The sequence below is a fragment of the Sciurus vulgaris genome, assembly GCF_902686455.1.
Source record: "Sciurus vulgaris genome assembly, chromosome: 10".
Classification (NCBI taxonomy): Eukaryota; Metazoa; Chordata; class Mammalia; order Rodentia; family Sciuridae; genus Sciurus; species Sciurus vulgaris.
Window position 1 is genome coordinate 26,804,700 of NC_136470.1, and position 21,771 is coordinate 26,826,470.

Sequence of the window (21,771 nt, forward strand, 5' to 3'; positions counted from 1 at the left end):
CAAGTAGAGAAGCCAGGAAGGAGACCATGTACATTGTAACCAGAAAAACCATGGGACAGAGCTACACAAGTCCTTCGGAGAGAACATCATTGATACCTACCATGTGTCCCAGAAGCTGTACCTGGAGCTATAGAACTTGTTTGCCCAGCCTGATTCCTATCTTCCTTTGGTCCTATTCCTTCTTTCTAGGACATTATTTCTTCCTTGTGGAATGGAAATATTTACTCTGTGTCTTTATACATTGGAGATATATCACACACACACACACACACACGCACACACACACATATTTAGGTGCTTGCACTGAGAGTTTGCCCTAATCTCAGAGGAGACTTTGGACTTGAACTTTTGGGTAATGCTGGAACTGTTAAGACTATATGTATTCTTGAAAATGGACTAAATGTATTCTGCACTGTGAGATGGGAATGTTATGGTTTAGATATGTGTTGTTCCCTAAAAGTTCATGTATGAGACAATGCAAGAATGTTCAGAGGTAAAATATTAAATTGTGAGAGGTGTAACTTAACCAGTGGATTAACTGGGTGGTAACTGCAGACAGGCAGGATATGGTTGGAGAAGCCAGATGGTTTGGTGTACACCTTTGGAAGTTTAAATTTTGTCCCTGGTGAGTAGAGCTCTCTCTCTTTTCCCTGATCACCGTGTCCTGAGCTTCTTTCCTCTGCCACACCCTTCCACCATGACGTTCTGCTTCATCATGGGCCCAGAGGTATGGAGTCAGCTGACCATGAACTCTGAAACTGTAAACCAAAATAAACTTTTCCTTTTTTCAAGTTGTTCTTGTCAGGTATTTTGATCACAGTAATGCAAAAACTGACTTAAAAATTAATACTCTGTTCATAGCAGGAAGGAGAAGGAAAATGAATATTTCCTGAATAGTAATCCAAGGTGTTTTTCCGCCTAGGCTTCTGTGCATCTTATAGTATGAATATTTTATTGGATTTGTTATTTAGCTAAATGCTCTTTCCAGCCTCTGCCTCCTTCCAATGCAGATCCCTCTGCCTGAAATGTCTTTCTATTTCTCTAATTAAATCCTACTTATATTTCAAAATTTCCTTAGCATCATCTCCTCTAGGAAAACTGGACTAAGTGTCTCTTCTCACTTTAAATGCAGTTGTTGGCATATTAATTTGACATTCTCTAATTACATATTTTTCTCCATAATTGATAATAAGTTTCTCCAGAGCAAGTTTCAGCTCTTAACTCTAGACATTGTAAGTTTTCTGAACTAGAATGAAAGCATATGTCCTATGTATAGCATTTTAGTTTTTAATCTGGTTTTGCCTATTGTCATTTTCCAAGTGGCTTAAGACAAGAAACACAATAATATAATAATAATAAAAATCATTTGCACAAGCCACTAGAGTTTAGTAAGTGTATCCATATTTATATAATTTGAGACAATAAAATTCTCTGTCTCTGTTTCCTATGATTTTATACATCGCCCTCATTGTCTGTTATTAAATCTGTCTTTTGACCTCATTGCGCCTTCCTGTCTCCTGTCTTAAGCTATGAGTTTTGTATGAACAAGTTATGCTGAAAAAGTCACAAAACTGTGAGCACTCTTTAAATTTTAATCTCAACTGAAAGAAAGTCATTTGGCAATCTTTTATTTTGTTGATGGCATCCTCCTCCTTGTCCTGAGTTGCTACTATGATTCTTTATTGTAATATTTGGTCTAGTAACCAGTTCTCATCCCTTCCCAAGTTACACTTACTTGAAGAAAAAATTATCAGAATTATCTATTTTGTCCATATGAGAAGAACGAGTGCACACACATCATGTTCTTTGCCCTGATGTTTAGATACTTTATAGTAAATAATCTGGATTATGACCCCTTTTCTTTTCTCAGAAGCTCTCCAGGATTAATTCATCTTCTTTTCTCCCTAAACATGTAGCTTTAAAACACTTATGTCAAGAACCATGATTATCTGTTCGTATGTCACCCATTAGAAAATGGGCACCTGGAGTGTGATCTTTTTAGGACCTAAAGTATGCAACCCACCATGGTTTCCTGACCATTCCACAGCCTTCCAGTCCTCTTTCCCCCAAGAAGAATGTAGTCTGGGGGAGAAGAAGTGATCATTTCTTCCTCTGCTTTGAGTGCATGATTGAAAGATGAGAGAGGAAGGACAGAGATGGAGAAACATGTTTATTTAATCTTTGAAGGCAGGGGTGCCAGTACCAAAGTTGAGAGCAAGAGATCCACAGGTGCAAAAGACAAGTAAAAATAGGTTAGCATCACCTGGACCATCAGGCAAACTGTTGGTGAATAGTCAAAGGTTGTTGCCCATCTGTGGGAGATTCGCTGTTTCTAGTAAAAAGTATATACATGAATGGCACTCCTCCATTGAAGGGCTCAGAATGTACAAATGAGTAGAACTTGGTTGAATGAGTCATTGACTATGACAGGTATTTTTTTTTTTTTCTTTTTAGTGAATAGAATTAGTACTTTATACTGGGATTTGAAGACAGGGTATGGAAATGCCCGCTTCAAACTAAAGTCTTTCTTATTGAAGTTTTTGTTATTTGGAACTAGATTTTTTATTTACTCCAGATAGAAAAATCTTGTCAATGACATGAAGCTGTCTATCTTCCTCCTCACCCACTTTACTTTCTTTCTACAAATATCTTTGATTTTCTTAAATATGCCTTTGTAGGTACATCTCAAGATGTAGTTACAAAAATTCCAGAATGTAACAAAAATAGCACAATGGACACAAAACTATAATGCTGCAGAATGTGACCTGAGTTCCTCTTTTGCTTTAGAATGAATTTGAAATAGAATTTGCCATTTCAAAGCCAAGGTGCTTTGAAATCTACTTTATTTTTTCTAAGAGGAACTTTTCTATCAGCATTATCTCTTTTTTACATTTCTAATTTCAAGTTTTATTTATTATATGTACTGAGAATGTTTTTTAATTAATTCTATTTAATATTCTGAGAAGGTATAGTGATGTAATTTGACTTATACTAGGTTTTTAAAACAGGGAATTTAACTCCATGTTAGTTTTCCAAATTTTTCCTTTTACCTAAACTGTTGTCAGTCTGAAATATTGGATGAAATTGCACTCAATTTTAAAACAATTCAAATGACTTACCCTCCTTCCAACTCAACTCTCTACTTCTTTTATTCAAAGCACCAGTTCTGTACTCTTTATATTGTGTTCAGTTAAATCTTATGTTTTTCCCTCTCCCATGTAGACCAGGCTTTCTTTCAGAAAATCATGTCGGGGCTTTTTGTAGACAGCATTTATTACTTATATGCTAAATAAATGGATGAAGACTGAAGCCTCAAGGGGATTATTAAGAAAAGAGTGGTAAAGGAGAGGAATATTGATGAAATCCAACTACTGTTAGAGTGTGTTTTTAGCCTTATGTGATCACAAGCCATCGTAGTTAGGAGCCTGGGAAAAATAAAAACAAGTGCAAAGAAGGCATTGGTTTTCTTCTTGAAGTATCACCTGCTGATTGCACCACTCTGGAAGAAGGAGTAAAAAATCAATTTTGACTTAATGTATTGAGGGTTGAAGTAGAGAACAATGGCTCATTTCAGTCACTAAAGCTGATAGAGAGTGTGATCAGTGCTCAGGGCAGAAAATCACCTCAAATTACCTGAAAATTTATTATTAGCTAAGCCTCAAATAAGGCCTAGCTTAATGCAACAGGAAGTACTTTTCAAATAGATTTGTTTATCTATCCATCTGTCTCAGTCTAATTTACAATTTGCAATTATAAGCATTTCATTAATCAGTTAACAAGGCATATTTATAAGGCACATTAATTCATAGGTTACAAGAGTAAACTGCCTTTATTTTAAAAGCAACCTTGACACTTTATCAAGGAAAAGTTAATGTTATTTATTCTAGTGCTTGGCTTAATATTAAAGTATTGGGTTGGAAATTAGGTTTAAGATGTAATTCACCTGGTATACTAATAAATGCTTTAGTTTATTAATAGTATAGAGATAAATTGTTAATTGAGCCTACACAATATATGATAGATGCAACATGAATATCTACATTTGAAAAATACACAAGCAATAGAAGAACATGTTTGAAGAATTAATCTTTCATGTTTGTATGTTGACTGTTTTTTTTCATTTCTGCAAAATGTGATCATAATATCTTGACTATAAGAGTCAAGTTTCAAAACAGATAATAAGGAAAAATGACATAGTTTTTAAGTTCTTAGAGGTATTTACAATCAACTATTCTGTAATATTTGTTATTGAAGAAGCATTTTGGATAAGATAATATAATCTTGGTTACTTGCACCTGTAAATTATAAGTCTAAATTGTGTGAGTGATGGTAAATAATTATCCTAAGCAAATTTATATTCTTTCAATTTAATCATACATAAGCTTTCTTTTCTTGGTCTGAGAGTCTGCTGATACCAGAATGTTTTTGAATTTCTGGGTTAGTGTATAAATTTCCTTTTCACTTGAGCCACAAGCTAGATCTTAGTGCTTTAAAAAGCTTTTATTGGTACTTAAAAAAAAAAAAGAAGAAGAAAAGAAAACCAGCAACAACCTTTTCTGCCGTTCTGAGCCAAAATAGAGTTCCTAGTCACTCTTTTATCTAACCAGGCATTGACCATCTCATCAAGCATAAAAAATATTAATAGAAGCATGATCGATGTTTGCTGAAACTCCCATGTCCTAACAGCTAATCCAAATCCCATTGTTCAATAGCAAATCTTACCTGGCGATTATAACTCTGATGCCACTTTAAACAGGGACAGAAGCATGTAAACCTGGTTTTATATTTTCCATTCAGCAGTGTTGCATATGATTAGCATCTGGTGCCTGGAGCTTTTGTAAAAAGTATTGATTAGCTTTCACATAATGCTATGAATAGTAAAATGTTGAATTTTGCTCCAGGTAAAATGTGTCCTGTCAAATAATAATCAGCAGCCAATTCACATGTGTATTTGAAGAGAGAATTCACATCTGGCAAGTCATAAACCAACATAGACATTAATATTGACTGGAACATTCTCACTAGTTTTGAACACTAATCACACACATCTCTGGAAAACACCTCGGCTTCGGATATTTTCTCACGTCGATATTGGTATATATGTTCTTTCAATTAAAAGCAACCCTAAAGACAATCATTTTTTTTCATATTGTTCAATTTGCCTCCCATAATCAGAAATGACTAATTTAAAAAAATCAGACCGTTTGTTATTAAGTCCAAGCAGTAGTTATTGAAAACTGTCGAGGCAGATTTAGGCCACAGGTGCAGGCAAAGGTGGCTGTGATCACGGCCCTCCCACCCAGTCTGGATTCCAGCAAGAAGCAGCTTTGGAACTGTCCACACATTACTTTGCCTCTCTGGATTTCAGTCACACCAAGGGAAGAGTCTGTACTAGATTAGCTCCAACATCATGTCCAATTCCAGGAAAAAAATATTTTTAAAGCCAATAAATTCTAATTTTCATGCCATTAGGTTCCTCCTCATTTTATTTTCTCTTAAATTATTTGGTATGGTTTCAGAAATACAATGTAATTAGTCATTAAAGTGATTACTGTGCTTCAGCCCTAGTAGAATTGATTATGACAACCAATTTTTTCCATTATCTTTTTCCTCCTAACTTAGGAAAAATATAAACAGAATTCCTGTATTACCTAAGGGAGGGAATATGTGAATAAATGAAACAAAATTTATCTGGGACTTGTAATTAAGACAGTTTGCCTCTCAAAATGGTGAAGTTGTGCCTTACGGCTGCTTTCATGACCCAGAATTGTGCATAGAGCTGGGTGGGTGGTGAAGTATTCAGATAGCTACGCAATTAATTCACCCATCATATACAAGCCAGAGACATAATTTTTAAAGAAGCTTTGAGTAAAGGTCTGAATTACTACCATTTTGCCTCTAGAGAACAGAATACTTTCTTGATATTATAAACTAATTCATTAAATAGCACATAATACCTACAATAAAATATATTGCAAGTGGCTCTTCAGAGCTATAAATTTAAGGTAGCATATGACCTTTTCATTATCAGGTACAAAGGAAAAAGATAATTTCTTTGTATAATTGTATTTAAATTTTATATCGTAAAAGTTGAAATGACAATGGCTAGTCCTTTAAGGATTAATTTAATAACACATCCTTTGGCGATTGACTTAATGACACATCTTTTGAGTTTTTAGAGAGGTCTAAAAAATAATCAACGGGAGCTGAATTTGAAAGAATTCCTCACATTTTTATAGCTCATATCAGAATCTGTTAAGGTGGCTTTGTGCTGGATGAATAGGTTTGTGTGGGTGACTGGTGGGGAGAAGAGGGGGCTGACATTTACTCAAAGACCTTTCCATTTTTTAAAATGAAGAATCCTCTCAGCATAAATTAAGTCTAACTAGATCATTAGGTTGAATATCTAAAAATAATAACTAAGCTGAAAAAGGAAAAAATAAAAATAAAAATATGAGTAAGAAAATGATCTGAAAATTGCTTCTAAAACAAATTAACAACCCACGCTGAAACACGAAGCTCTGAAGTGTGTTGGTACTTAGGTCATTTGTCCTGCGCCAGGCCAACTCCAAATCACAAGGGGCACAGGGAAGCACCCTTGCTTGGGATTATGCAACCAGAACTCTTTCTCTTGTTCTACTGCAGACCTTCTGAAACCTGGAGCAAACTTCAAGGAAATTTAGAAGGGAAACAATTGGGAGAATGGTAAAATGAAGAATAGAAAGGAAGGATGAGGGACAAGTTTGAGGTAAGGAAAATCTACACCATGCAGAGGATCTGGGGGAAGGGGCTGGAGAAAGAGAAATCGAAAGGTATACTGTAATTAGGAAAAAAGGTGGTTTAGACTCTTGAGTTCTTGATAAGTGTGAATTCTAGAAGATTTAGAAATGAAATGCAATAGTGGGAAGCTATGAGTGAAGCAATTTCTTCGTGGAGAAAGTTTACGAATCTCAAATCAGGAATTAGGTGTCACTGAAGTCATCATTATTATTTTGTTGGTAATGTGGGACTCGACTCTGACTTGTTTATGGTCTATAAATACTATTTTTAATCTCACAGGTTTTGACTATTTCCATTTGATGAAAACTATTAGAACATTGTAAAACTCTATAAAGGATTTGAAATGAAATCATTTGTCATTTCAATGGGCGTTTTAGTAGTGTGTGTGTTATTAAGTGCCCAACTTCAATATCTGAATTTAACATTCTGAATTAAGAATCATGCTTTGTTTTAAAGCAATGAAATAATATAACATTCATACTCTGCTGGTTTGGAACTGGTAAAATATGAATAGACTAGGCTCAAGTTAACCTTTACAAAGCAAATCTTTTATTTGCAAGCATTGCTAATTCAGTAGGTTTAAAAACAAAAAAGAAGATAAAAAACACATTTGAAGTAGTCACTGGGTTAAAGAACAATTATTATGCTAATTAGAGATCATGTAAAAGTTTCTAAAAATTCTTTAGCTTTCTAAGGATTTTATTGGGTCCTCTGAGCTGGTCATATGATGATTGGAAATGCTTTTACTACCATTTAAATAGGTCTCTGTGGCAAATTCTCAGTTTTATTATCCTATTGTTGCCAGAACCTAAATCTTGTTTGACATAGCAATATCTCCAGGTATTTATTCTCTTTTCTAGTTTCTTTGCAACCAATGAGGTGAAGTGAATGTCTCTTAGGGTTTTGGAGGGAAAGCTTCATTTCTTGATGAAGGGGAAGAGCAGCTGGTACTGGTTTTTCATATTTCTTTTCTTTTATTTCACAGTGTTGACGGAATCTCTGGAGCTGCAGTGAGAGCTGAAGCTTACAGACATGAGGTAACAATGAGGATCAGCCCTGTTAAAATGGTAGAACAGAAGAGTGAGAGCGAAGACGCCTCAGAACAGTTACACCTATGCTAGGAAACACTGTTGGCCCCCTTGTTATCTGAGAAAAATAAATTCTCTTTGTTTAAATCACTCTTAGGTGTTTGGCCACTTGAAGTCAAATCTACTCTTAAAGATTTATCAAAATGCATAAATACATTCTACTGTTACATATAACTAATTAGAACAAAAAAAATGAATGATAGAAGTTGCATGTGGGTATATAATGATGTGTATGTGTTTAGTTTGTTCTTGTTTGAATGATAAATTTATTTAAACAGATAATGTGGATTTCTTCCCAGTCTAGCTACTTTTGAAAGCTTTCAAGAAGAAAAAACAAAGAAGGAAAAGACAAAAAAGAGAAAAGAAAAGGAGAGATTGTGGAAAAGGAAAGGAAGGGAGTTATCATGAAAGAAAACTAAGGAGGCTGGGGATGTAGCTCAATTGGTAGAGTGCTTTCCTCCCATGCAAAAGCCCTGAGTTTAATCCCCAGCAGTATAAGAAAAATAAAAAAAATTTTAAAAAAAAGGTGTAAATTTCAGAAAGAAGCAATTTTAAGATAGGGTAGTAAACTTATAGTTTATATGCTGAATCATCTGCATTAGTGTCTCTGAGCTTTAATTTATTCAAATATTTGTCAATACTGATGATGATATTGTTTGGCAAAGGTGTGGCATTTACTTACAGGAGCTCTGAGGAAGGCAGACACATCAGATAGTTGGAGTATGTGAGTTTCCACAGGGTTGGGGATTTGCTTATTTTATGGAGGCTTCCTTTTGGAATTTCTAAGCCAAATTATATTTTTCCAACTTGTTGAAGTGGATTGTGTGCGTAAAACTTCTTTTATGATCCTTGAGGTAAGCTTGGTGTTCGGCAAAACCTCAAAAACTCACATGAACTTAGCACAAGAGAGGATTAAAAAGAGGGACACCATAAGACATGTTGCAGACACTTATGGCAATCTCTTCCTTCCATGGATTCAGTAAAAAGAACTGAGTAGTACATTTATTTGTCGATGAAGATTACAAATTTTAAGTTATAAATACTTATAGAATTTTTAATTTAAAAAATGGCAGGTTATGTTTTTCTGTTGGAAAAGGCATTATATTATCAATATTGTCATTCCCTTTAAGAAAAAAATGCAATTTCCCCTAATCCTTTTCTCCTCATACACTCCAGTTGTCGCCTAGAGAAGTACACTATGAAAATTTTTCAATGGATCTATACAAATTTATTGTTAAAACCGTAGATTTTTAAAGACAATTTATTCATGCTCTCACTACACAGAGTAGGAACATTTTGGTATATTTTCTTTCAATTGTGTATCTGATTTTTCTCTCCTTACAAAATTTGTATTTTCCTATATTTTCAGATTTTTATTTGATAAAATTTTGCATCATGATTGTATGCTTAGAGAAGTACATTTCTATGGATTTGGAGATATTTTCTCATAAATGAGATAATGAAGAGGCCACTATGCCCCAGCAAATAAATGGAAGGGAGAGGTGTATATAGGGATGCAAGTTCAGTATAGAAACTGCGAACAATTGAAAGATACTGGTATTAAAAAAGGCTAAGCCATTAGTCCTGACTAGCGTTTGCATAGTGATGGCTTATTGACCACTTCAGGCTTACAGATGTTTATTGGTGGGTCCCAGGGTGTTTATTTTAAAAAAATAAGTTATTGTCCAACATTTAAAAAGTGATAGATTTTACATACAAACCTGAGCCAATCCAGCATATTAGAAAACTCAGCATTTCTTCAAGAAAAAAACCTAACTGGAAATGATGTCAAAAACAACTCTCGGGGTTTTCAAGATGGCGGCCTAGAGGGTGGCTGCATTACGTGTTGCTCCAGAACTCAGGATTCAAGAGAGGAGATATTGAGACGCTTGGGACCAACTCAAAGTAGCCGGGTGACTCTCACCCCCTGGGGGGGCATCCCGGATGGGACGGGGGTCCCGGAACGCAGGAAACTTTGTGAAGTAGAACTGCCGGCGAGACGCCCCTCCCCCCGCTGGAGCGCCATAGAGGAGGCCGGTCGGCACAGCGCTGGGACTCGGAGCTGCCACTGGGGCTCCGGCGGCTGCCCGGGGGAGGAGAGGCGGGGAGAACTGTGTGGACTCAGGACACCGGGGCCTGCCCTGAGGAGGAGGAGAGGAGCGTGGCCACTTGGATTCGGAGAGACTGCGCCAGAGCTGCAGGCGGTTGCCAGAGGAGAAGCCGCGCGGCGAGCTGTTTGGAATCAGAACGACGCTTCTGAACCCCGGGGCCTGCCCTGAGGACGAGGAGGAAGAGGAGCAGCCGCTTGGATTCGGGTGACTATACGGGAACTACAGGCGGTTGCCAGAGAAGGGGCTGCGTGGCGAGCTGTTTGGACCCTGACCACTTCTGAACCCCGGGGCCTGCCCGGAGGAGTAGGAGAAGGAGGAGAAGGAGCGCGGCGGGTCCTTTGGACTCGCAGTGACTGCATTAGCGCTCCAGGCGGCTGCTCAGAGGAGAAGGCGAGTGGTGAGTTATTTGGTCTTAAAGTGACAGCTCCTGAACACAGGGGGGCTGCCTGGAGGAGAAGCGTGGTGGGACGCTTGGTCTTGAGGGACCACACCAGAGCTCCGGGCGGTGGCCCAGAGGACCCGTGCAGCGGGTCACGTGGATTCAGAGCCACTCAGAGGGACTGCTCCTGAACACCCGGGGGGTTATCTGGAGAAGGAGGAGGAACGGGCAGGGTCACTTCGACTCGGAGTGATTGATTGCCCCGGGCTACGGGTGGTTGGTGGGAGGAGGAGGCACGAAGTGAGTTTCTTGGACTCCTAGTGACCGCACCGGAATACTGGGCGGCTGTCTGGAGGAAGAGGCCTGTGGCGGGTCTCTGGGACTCAGAGCGATTGTTCGGGGCCACAGGTGGCTGCTCAGAGGAGGGGCCACGCAGCCAGGCGATTAGGTGCAGAACAGGGTCCCAGGATCTAGGAGGCTTCTGGGTGGAAGAGCCGCACAGAGACAGGCTTAGGGCGGAGCGAAGGTTCCAGGCCTATGGGCAAATTCTCTGAGGAGGGGCAGCCTAAGGAGATTCATCTGCGAAGGGTGAGGCTCCCAGGCCCAGGAGGTAGGGCCGGGCCCCTGGAAACTTTGCAGAGGAAGGCAGCCCAGCCCAGGCAGTAGATGTAAATTGAGGGGAACCTCTAGGAGGAAACTGACCAGCGAGACCTCCCCACCGGGTGAGTCTTCCCTGCTGGGTGAGGTTTCCCACAAGGACGGTAAAACCAGAGGCTCAGGCCCAAACAGGCCTTGCCTCAGCCCACAGCCTAGGTCCCCTTTGGATGACCATTGGTCAACAAGTGGAGGCACCTCTGCCCACTAGCAGGGAATATACCCCACCTGAAGGCCACCACTCCTAGAGAGGCAGCTTCCTTGTGGAGCACCGCATTATCAACCTCCTCCAAGACTTCAGCCTACTGAAGGCTAAGAGGGGATATATATAGAAATCTTCAGGGTCATTGTAAATCAACAGAGGAAATCTGCAATATCTCAGCGGTCCACTGATATCTGAACAACATGAGAAAACAAGGAAAGAAAATGCTGCAAACAAATCTAGATGTTACATCAATAAAACCCAATGACAGCATGGCAGAAGAAATGACAGAAAAGGAGTTCAGAATGTACATAATTAAAATGATCAGAGAAGGAAACGAGGAGATGAAAGATCAAATGCAAGCATTGAATGATGAGATGAAAGAGCAAATGCAAGCATTGATTGATCGCACCAATCGACAGTTAAAAGAGCAAATACAGGAAGCAAAAGATCATTTCAATAAAGAGTTAGAGATATTGAAAAAAAACCAAACAGAAATCCTTGACATGAAGGAAACAATAAACCAAATTAAGAACTCCATAGAAAGTATATCCAATAGGATAGAACACCTGGAAGACAGAACCTCAGACATTGAAGACAAAATATTTAACCTTGAAAACAAAGCTGAACAAACAGAGAAGATGGTAAGAAATCATGAACAGAATCTACAAGAACTATGGGATATCATGAAAAGGCCAAATTTGAGAATTATTGGGATTGAGGAAGGCCTAGAGAAACAAGCCAAAGGAATGAACAACCTATTCAATGAAATAATATCAGAAAATTTCCCAAATCTGAAGAATGAAATGGAAAATCAAGTTCAAGAGGCTTACAGGACTCCAAATACACAAAATTACAACAGACCCACACCAAGGCACATTATAATGAAAATACCTAACATACAAAATAAAGACAGAATTTTAAAGGCTGTGAGAGAAAAGAACCAAATTACATTCAGGGGGAAACCAATACGCATATCAGCAGATTTTTCAATCCAGACCCTAAAAGCTAGAAGGTCCTGGAACAACATTTTTCAAGCCCTGAAAGAAAATGGATGCCAACCAAGAATCTTATACCCAGCAAAACTTACCTTCAAATTTGACGATGAAATAAAATCCTTCCATGATAAACAAAAGCTAAAAGAATTTACAAAAAGAAAGCCAGCATTACAGAACATTCTCAACAAAATATTCCATGAGGAAGAGATGAAAAACAAAGAAGCAAATCAGCAAAGGGAGGAATTATCCTAAAGGAATTGTCAAATAAAGGAGGAAACAAGTTGTGTCAAACAAATAAATAAACAAAATTTTAAAAATGAACCAAATGACCGGGAAACCAAATCATTTCTCTATAATAACCCTGAACGTTAATGGCCTGAATTCATCAATCAAAAGACATAGACTGGCAGACTGGATTAAAAAGAAAGATCCAACAATATGTTGCCTGCAAGAGACTCACCTCATAGAAAAAGATACCCATAGATTAAAGGTGAAAGGATGGGGAAAAACATACCATGCACATGGACTCAGCAAAAAAGCTGGAGTATCCATCCTCATTTCCGATAATGTGGACTTCAAGCCAAAGTTAGTCAGAAGGGATAAAGAAGGTTATTTCATACTGCTTAAGGGAAGCATAAATCAGCAAGATATAACAATCATAAACATCTATGCCCCAAACAGTGGCTCATCTATGTATGTCAAACAAATCCTTCTCAATTTCAGAAACCAAATAGACCACAACACAATAATACTAGGTGATTTTAACACGCCGCTCTCACCACTGGACAGATCTTCCAGACAAAAATTGAGCAAAGAAACCATAGATCTCAACAACACAATCAATAATTTAGACTTAACGGACATTTATAGAATATTCCATCCAACCAAGAGTGAATACACTTTCTTCTCAGCAGCACATGGATCCTTCTCTAAAATAGACCATATATTATGCCACAAAGCTAATGTTAGCAAATACAAGAAGATAGAGACACTAGCATGTATTCTATCAGATCATAATGGATTGAAGTTAGAAATAAATGAAAGAGTAAAACACAGAAACTATTCCAACATCTGGAGGTTAAACAATATGCTATTATATGATGAATGGATAACAGAAGATATTAAGAAGGAAATTAAAAAATTCTTAGAGGTAAATGAGAACAAAGAAACATCATATCAAAACCTCTGGGACACTATGAAAGCAGTACTTAGAGGGAAATTTATTTCATGGAGCGCATTTAATAAAAGAAGTAAAACTCAACAAATAAACAACCTAACACTACAGCTCAAAGCCTTAGAAAAAGAAGAACAGAACAGCACCAAAAGTAGTAGAAGACAGGAAATTGTTAAACTCAGAGCTGAAATCAATGAAATTGAAACAAAAGAAACAATACAAAAAATTGACAAAATAAATAGTTGGTTCTTCGAAAAAATAAACAAAATTGATAAACCTTTAGCCACACTAACAAAGAGAAGACGAGAGAAAACCCAAATCACTAAAATTCGGAACGAACAAGGAAATATCACTACAGACAGGATGGAAATACAAAACATAATTAGAAGCTATTTTGAAAATCTATACTCCAACAAAATAGAAAATTTCGAAGACATCAACAGGTTTCTAGAGACATATGAATTGCCTAAACTGAACGAGGAGGACATAAACAATTTAAATAGACCAATTTCAAGTACTGAAATAGAAGAAGTCATCAAAAGCCTACCAACAAAGAAAAGTCCGGGACCAGATGGGTTCTCAGCCGAGTTCTACAAAACCTTTAAGGAAGAGCTCATTCCAATACTTCTCAAAGTATTCCATAAAATAGAAGAGGAGGGAACCCTCCCAAACTCATTCTATGAAGCCAATATCACACTGATACCTAAACCAGACAGAGACTCATCAAGGAAAGAAAATTTCAGACCAATATCCTTAATGAACATCGACGCAAAAATTCTCAACAAAATTTTAGCAAATCGCATACAAAAACATATTAAAAAGATAGTGCACCATGATCAAGTGGGTTTCATCCCAGGGATGCAAGGTTGGTTCAACATCAGGAAATCAATAAACGTAATTCACCATATTAATAGACTTAAAGTCAAGAATCACATGATTATTTCAATAGACGCAGAAAAAGCATTTGATAAAATACAGCACCCCTTCATGCTCAAAACACTAGAACAAATAGGGATAGTGGGAACATTCCTTAATATTGTAAAGGCCATTTATGCTAAGCCCATGGCTAATATCATTCTAAATGGTGAAAAGCTGAAAGCATTCCCCCTAAAAACTGGAACAAGGCAGGGATGCCCTCTTTCACCACTTCTATTCAACATCGTTCTTGAGACTCTGGCCAGAGCAATTAGACAAACCAAAGAAATTAAAGGGATACGAATTGGAAAAGAAGAACTCAAACTATCCCTGTTCGCTGATGACATGATTATATATTTAGAGGAACCTGGAAATTCCACCAGAAAACTCTTAGAACTCATAAGTGATTTCAGTAAAGTAGCAGGTTACAAGATCAATGCCCATAAATCCAACGCATTTTTATACATAAGTGATGAATCTTCAGAAAGAGAAATTAGGAAAACTACCCCATTCACAATAGCCTCGAAAAAAATAAAATACTTGGGAATCAATCTCACAAAAGAGGTGAAAGACCTCTACAATGAGAACTATACAACACTAAAGAAAGAAATTAAAGAACACCTTAGAAGATGGAAAGATCTTCCATGTTCTTGGATAGGAAGAATTAATATTGTCAAAATGGCCATACTACCTAAAGTGCTATACAAATTCAATGCAATTCCAATTAAAATCCCAATGACGTACCTTACAGAAATAGAGCAGGCAATTATGAAATTCATCTGGAAGAATAAGAAACCCAGAATAGCTAAAGCAATCCTTAGCAGGAAGAGTGAAACAGGGGGTATTGCAATACCAGATCTTCAACTCTACTACAAAGCAATAGTAACAAAAACGGCATGGTATTGGTACCAAAATAGAAAGGTAGATCAATGGTACAGAATAGAGGACACGGACACAAACCCAAATAAATACAATTTTCTCATACTAGACAAAGGGGCCAAAAATATGCAATGGAGAAAAGATAGCCTCTTCAACAAATGGTGCTGGGAGAATTGGAAATCCATATGCAACAGAATGAAACTAAACCCATATCTCTCACCATGCACGAAACTAAACTCAAAATGGATTAAGGACCTCGGAATCAGACCAGAGACCCTGCAGATTATAGAAGAAAAAGTAGGTCCAAATCTTCATCTTGTTGGTCTAGGACCAGACTTCCTTAACAGGACTCCCATAGCACAAGAAATAAAAGCTAGAATCAACCACTGGGATAGATTCAAACTAAAAAGCTTTCTCTCAGCAAAGGAAACTATCAGCAATGCGAAGAAAGAGCCTACAGAGTGGGAGAATATCTTTGCCAATCATACTTCAGATAGAGCACTAATCTCCAGAATCTATAAAGAACTCAAAAAACTCTACTCCAAGAATTCAAACAGTCCAGTCAACAAATGGGCTAAGGAAATGAATAGACACTTCACAGAAGAAGATCTACAAGCAATCAACAAACATATGGAAAAATGTTCAACATCTCTAGTAATAAGAGAAATGCAAATCAAAACCACCCTAAGGTTCCATCTCACCCCAATTAGAATGGCGATTATCAAGAATACGAGCAACAACAGGTGTTGGCGAGGATGTGGGGAGAAAGGTACACTCATACACTGCTGGTGGGGCTGCAAATTAGTGCAGCCGCTATGGAAAGCAGTGTGGAGATTCCTTAGAAAACTTGGAATGGAACCACCATTTGACCCAGCTATCCCACTCCTTGGCCTATACCCAAAGGACTTAAAATCTGCATACTACAGAAATACAGCCACATCAATGTTCATAGCTGCTCAATTCACAATAGCCAGACTGTGGAACCAACCTAGATGCCCTTCAATTGATGAGTGGATAAAGAAACTGTGGTATATATATACTATGGAATATTACTCAGCCATAAAGAATGATAAAATTATGACATTTGCAGGCAAATGGATGAAATTGGAGAATATCATGCTAAGTGAGATAAGCCAATCTCAAAAAGCCAAAGGACGAATGATATCGCTAATAAGTGGAGGTTGACACATAATGGGGGGGAGGGAAGGGTTAGAGTTAGGGTTAGGGAGGGGGGCAAGTATAGAGGAAGGAACTACTGTATAGAGGGTAAAGAGGGGTGGGAGGGGTGGGGGGAAGGGAAAAAAATAACAGAATGAATCAAACAACATTGCTCTATGTAAATTTATGATTACACAAATGGTATGCCTTTACGCCATGTACAAACAGAGAAACAACATGTATCCCATTTGTTTACAATAAAAAAAAAAAAAAGAAAAAAAAAGAGAAAAAAAAAAAAAAAAAAAAAAAAAAAAAAAAAAAAACAACTCTCATAGTCCATATCATTCCAACCAGCCAGCCCCAACCTTCAGATGTTAACATAATATATTTGTTAATTAACTCTATAAGAAAGAGAAGACATCTTTGTCAGTAAAGCCTTTCTACCTGTCTACCTTTCTGCCCTGTGGGAAGATTTCAAACCTCAACAATGACTGTTGTTGTTGTTGTTTTTTTTTTTTAATAAAACAAAAAACATAAATCACTAGCTAAGATTATAGATGGAATCCTCCAACCCAGCCTTACTGATGGCTAGAGATGCAAGTTGGAAAATTGACAGGGGTGGATGGGAGTAGTAAAGGCAAAGAGAAAGAGATGAACCGGGGGAAAATTGATGATCAAGGCTACAACTAGGATTCAGAGTAGTTCAGGGCAATGTTTTTGGTACGCACCTGTCAAGATAAGCAATTGGGTTATAAATACACTATAAAATTGATGGTTCTGTATGAAAATTAGTAATATGTAAATGATGATTTAAAATAATAATAAGAGATACTTATATGCCATTATTACTTTTTAAGTCAGAGATGTAGTTTGTGTTTTAACAAAATATGGTACAATTTAAGGGAGTTTTCAAAACATTAAAGGAGAATTTTAAAAACTCCAATATAGTATTATCTTACTGTGAAAGTAAATTTATAATGTTATACATGAATATTTTTATCTTTAAAATTTAAATTAAAATTTTCAAAAGATACATAAAACAAAAATAATGCTCATTAAAGGGGCATCATATGATGTTTCAAACATATGTATGTTTGTTGTATAATGTTTAAATCATATTAAACCTTTCTCCTCAAACATTTATCATTTCTTTATAGTGAATATATTGAAAATACTTTCTACTAACTTTTCGAGATATGCAGGACATACATTTTATATATTTTTCTTACTTTTTTAATTGTTCAATCACTGCATGTAAAGTTTGTTACGCGTCCAGGCAACATGTTGTTATATTAAGGTCTAGGAATCATCTCTTCACCTTCTTGGTAGTTAAATGCATCATTCCTGGATAATTTTACTTCTCCCACCATGAAGAAAAGAGATCAATGCTCTCCAGAATCTGTTTGTATTGAAACAATGTCTTCACATCACTTCTTTACTGTTTATATTTTTATGCATGGTGCTGCATCATTAATCATGTTCCCCAAGAGCACCAGCCTCCACTGCCTTTTTCAAAATTGTACTTTGTTTATGATGACCATAAGCATAACTATTACCCAGAATATACGGGAAGCTGTGAATGGTCATTTATTTACTGTTCACGTTATGTTTGTCATTTAGAATTTAATGGTATAATTATGGATCGACATTCTTCATATGCTTTCCTTCCATATATGTCCATAGTAGAGGGGATCAGCAAGGGGTCTCTGGGTAGAATGATTCCAATTACACAAGGAATATCTACTCCTTGTAAGTCATGTGTTAAGATCAATCCAGGAGAGTATGACATTAGTGATGCATTACCGTGAAAGAGGAAAATGATCTTAGAGTCCTCAGTGGATATTGGGTGGCCTTTTCTGAAGGACTACCTGACATGCATGTGTAGCCTTAGAAGGTTTGAGGTGACTTCTCTGAGTGACAAAGGTGAAGATGCAGACGGTAAACTAAGCATGCTGTTACCCTTGCTGCCTACAGCGCTGGAGACTAGAGACTACCCTACAATCAGGACAGAGATGTTTGTGAATTATTATTTTGACCCCTACTGTGGCTCAAGTCCAAGATTTGGGGCTGAATATTAGAAGCCTAGAGCTATAAACTCTTTCTATACTCAGCCATGTGAGTGAGGATCAAACTCAGAGTGTCAGTACCTGCTTGTCCAATCTCATGCAACCATGCAAAACTCAAAATCACCTAAACAAAAAACCCCACCATGCTGGTCAGTGTGAGTGAACTGTTTACCAAGCTGTGCTCCTAAAACTGGGGACTAGAGGGGTCAGTGCCAATAGCCTAAATTTCATGGCTCCTTATGTCATCTTGTAAACCTCGTCCATCTTGGCAACCTCATCTCATCCTTCTGAGATGAAGATCATATTCCTAAGTAAATAAAATTTCCCTTTCACTATCTCCTCAGATTTGTTTTTTTTTTTTTTGCCAAATTCTCCTATTCTTTTTTCATTCTTGTCATCAGTACCTTAGTGCCATGTATTAACTCCAAAATTGTATAAGGCATAGCTGAATAGAAATTGCAAATACATTAATCGCCTGGATCACCAACAGAGGGAAATTGGCAATGGTACACAAAACAGTCTAAGGATATGTTACAAACTCAAATACTTAATTTGTGACCCAGAATTTTTGACTGAGTGGATCCGAAGTAGGTACCCTAATTTTTCATATTTAACAATGTTTTCTGATGCTTTTAATGCAGATGCTCCGAGGAACATACTAACTAATGTAATACGGAATCACTCTTTGATTAATTGTATTAATCAAATTAATACAATCATATCAGTGATCTCTTAAAGATAATGACCAATATTTTGGCATAGTCCTTTGGTAAAGGCAACAATCAGTTCATGAAAAACAAAATGGCAGTGGAAGAATTAGTCTTGAATGTCTTTTAAGTCACATTTTAGGTACCTTTTATGTACTCTTTGGGTAGTAGGATATTCTTTGTTTTCTGGGTAGAATATGCACAGGCTGGGAAATATTTTAAGTTGATTTGTATACCTAAAATATGACTATTAGGGATGGAAATAAGTGGCATATACAGAGTTATGTTTTAAAATATAGTTTGTAGACCATCTTTGAGAAAAAAATCATTGGTTGGTCATAGGCGCAGTTGGGAAGGAAGGAAGTTTATATAGGTAGATCCCAGGTCTCACCTACACTTTTTGAACTAGATCCCCCTTATTTGGCTTTGACATAGCTTTCTGGGTGATTCTTATACATTTAAGGTCCGCAATAAAAACACAGCAAGATTTTTAGAGGTATTTTTAAAGAGAAAAGTGGATGTCCAAACATTAGCCTTGTAATTGTGTTGACAATAACAACCATGATTTAAATATACACATATACATGTATATGTATTTGTAATTTTAAGTGTACCTTTTTGTTTCTTTGCATTTATTTTCAAGAATAAATCTAAAAAAAGTTAAATTAAAATTAAAAACCAATGAGAAAATAGAACTGAAGGTGTAGTTTAATGGTAGAGTGTAGAGACATGTTTAAGCAGCTCTAAGATGGTGGCTGGTGTTGGACCAAGAGGTGGCGCATAATTAGTGTTAACATGGTGTGATCTACTTTTGGCCTGATTGGTTGATGTCTCTTCTGCGCTAGCGGTCAACAGATGTTCCCCATTCTTTCTTGATTGGTGCTGTGGTGTGTGCTCCAATCGCTCCAATCGGGCTACTTAATCCTAAGCTGATTGGCTGCTTTAGTGTATATAAGACATTCTTTTCACCTCCGAGAACACACCTCTCTAGATCGCAGAATGAAGGATGCAGTACGCAAGAGGCACCACTAAGAAGCACCTCTGATAGAAAGCACCTCTGATAGCACGCACCTCTAAGCATGCACCTCTAGGACACAGGATGCAGGACACACCTTTAAGAAGAAGCAGCAGAACTCTAAGAAATAGCTCCTCTGAAAGCATAGCCTCTCTGATAAGCGTAGTCTCTCTGAAAGCATAGTACCTCTAAAACCAAGCAAGTCTCTCTTCCTCTATAAACTAGCGAACAAGCAAGCAAGCAAGAAACCAGCCCACTTAAGAAAGATAATGGAAGTAGTTCATTCCCAGTCCACCTCCGATTCCTTCCCGCAGGATTGTTGTTGCGCGCGGCAACAGTAGAGTACTTGCCTAGCATGTGCGAGGCCCTGGGTTCAATGTCCAGTACTTCCAAAAGAAAAAGAAAAAGAAGTAGAATATTCTTCTTTCTCTTCTCTTCCTCCTCCTCCTCCTCTTCTTCTTCTTCTTCTTCTTCTTCTTCTTCATCATCATCATCATCATCATCATCATCATCATCATCATCATCATCTTGCCTGGCCTGAACTTTCAATGCCAGAAATGTCTTAAATACACATATACAAGTTACTCAAACCACTTTTATTTCTGTTTCAAATCATTTAAAAAAGAAAAACTGTCTTCATGCATGTGTCCAAGTTTTGATGAGTGGGAGACAAACTTCACTCTGATTCAGTACTTCTCAATATCACTCAAAATATATGTGGAGTAAGGACTACCAGGACAAGACATGACCCTGCTAAGTCACTTTATTTCTGGGACACATGCAAGTCCCAATCAAAAGCTACTTGGTAACATCAATGGATAGATACAATAGTTTAAAAGTTAATTTTAATAATATGGAGTTATGCACTGAGTGTTTTTGTTTCCTCAAAATTTATGTGTTGAAATACTAATTCCTCAAGGTGGTGGTTTTAGAAGATCAGGGCTTTGAGAGGTGACTCAGTTCTGAGGGTAGAGCTCTCAAGGATGGAATAGGTAACCTTACAATGAGATTCAAGAGAGTTTTCTTGCCCCTTTGAGGTTATGTGATGACACAGCAAGAAGACAGTCATCTACGGCATGGGAAGAACATTCTCATCAGACACTAAATCTGCCTTGATCTTGGAACAAAACCTTGAGAACTCTGAGAAAAAAAAATGTTGCTTAAATAACCCATTAGTTTTATGTTAGCAGCCTGAATGTACTAATGACAATACACACATGGCATTGCTTCATTTTCCTATTGCCTTTAAAAAATAAAGAACAGAAATAACTTGCTGTCCTTCATGACCTCCTTTCGCTTGATCCAGTCTTTTATTATGTTCTCACTCATCCTGCCAAAGAAGCACCTCCCTACCCAGTAAGTCTACTGCTATACGATTCAGACTTCTATCCTCAGTGTTCAGGGAGACTTTCAATCCTAGGTCTTCATTTGTTCATTGGTTTGCAGTACCCTGGCTCTGTTGATGCTTAGCCAACAAATCTTTTTAAGTACCTACAGCAGCACTTGTACATGACGAATAGTTCAAGTCTATTTAGTGTTAAATTAAAAATTACTCAGTGATGGGTGCTTAGAAGATCTGGAAGTCTAATAAATGCTAAGAAATATGGTGTTCTTATGGCTTTTACTGCTGTCATGCTGCTGTGCA

General features: G+C 37.4%; 1 long non-coding RNA gene across 1 annotated transcript in view; it reads left to right on the forward strand.

The window, feature by feature from the left end:
* LOC306638121 overlaps window positions 1–8,055 on the forward strand; it is an 83,790-nt gene extending 75,735 nt beyond the window's left edge. Inside the window, exon 4 of the long non-coding RNA XR_013757367.1 lies at window positions 7,766–8,055. This is a non-coding gene — a long non-coding RNA (uncharacterized lncRNA). The remainder of the gene's footprint in view (window positions 1–7,765) is intronic.
* The last annotated feature ends 13,716 nt before the right edge of the window (window positions 8,056–21,771 follow it).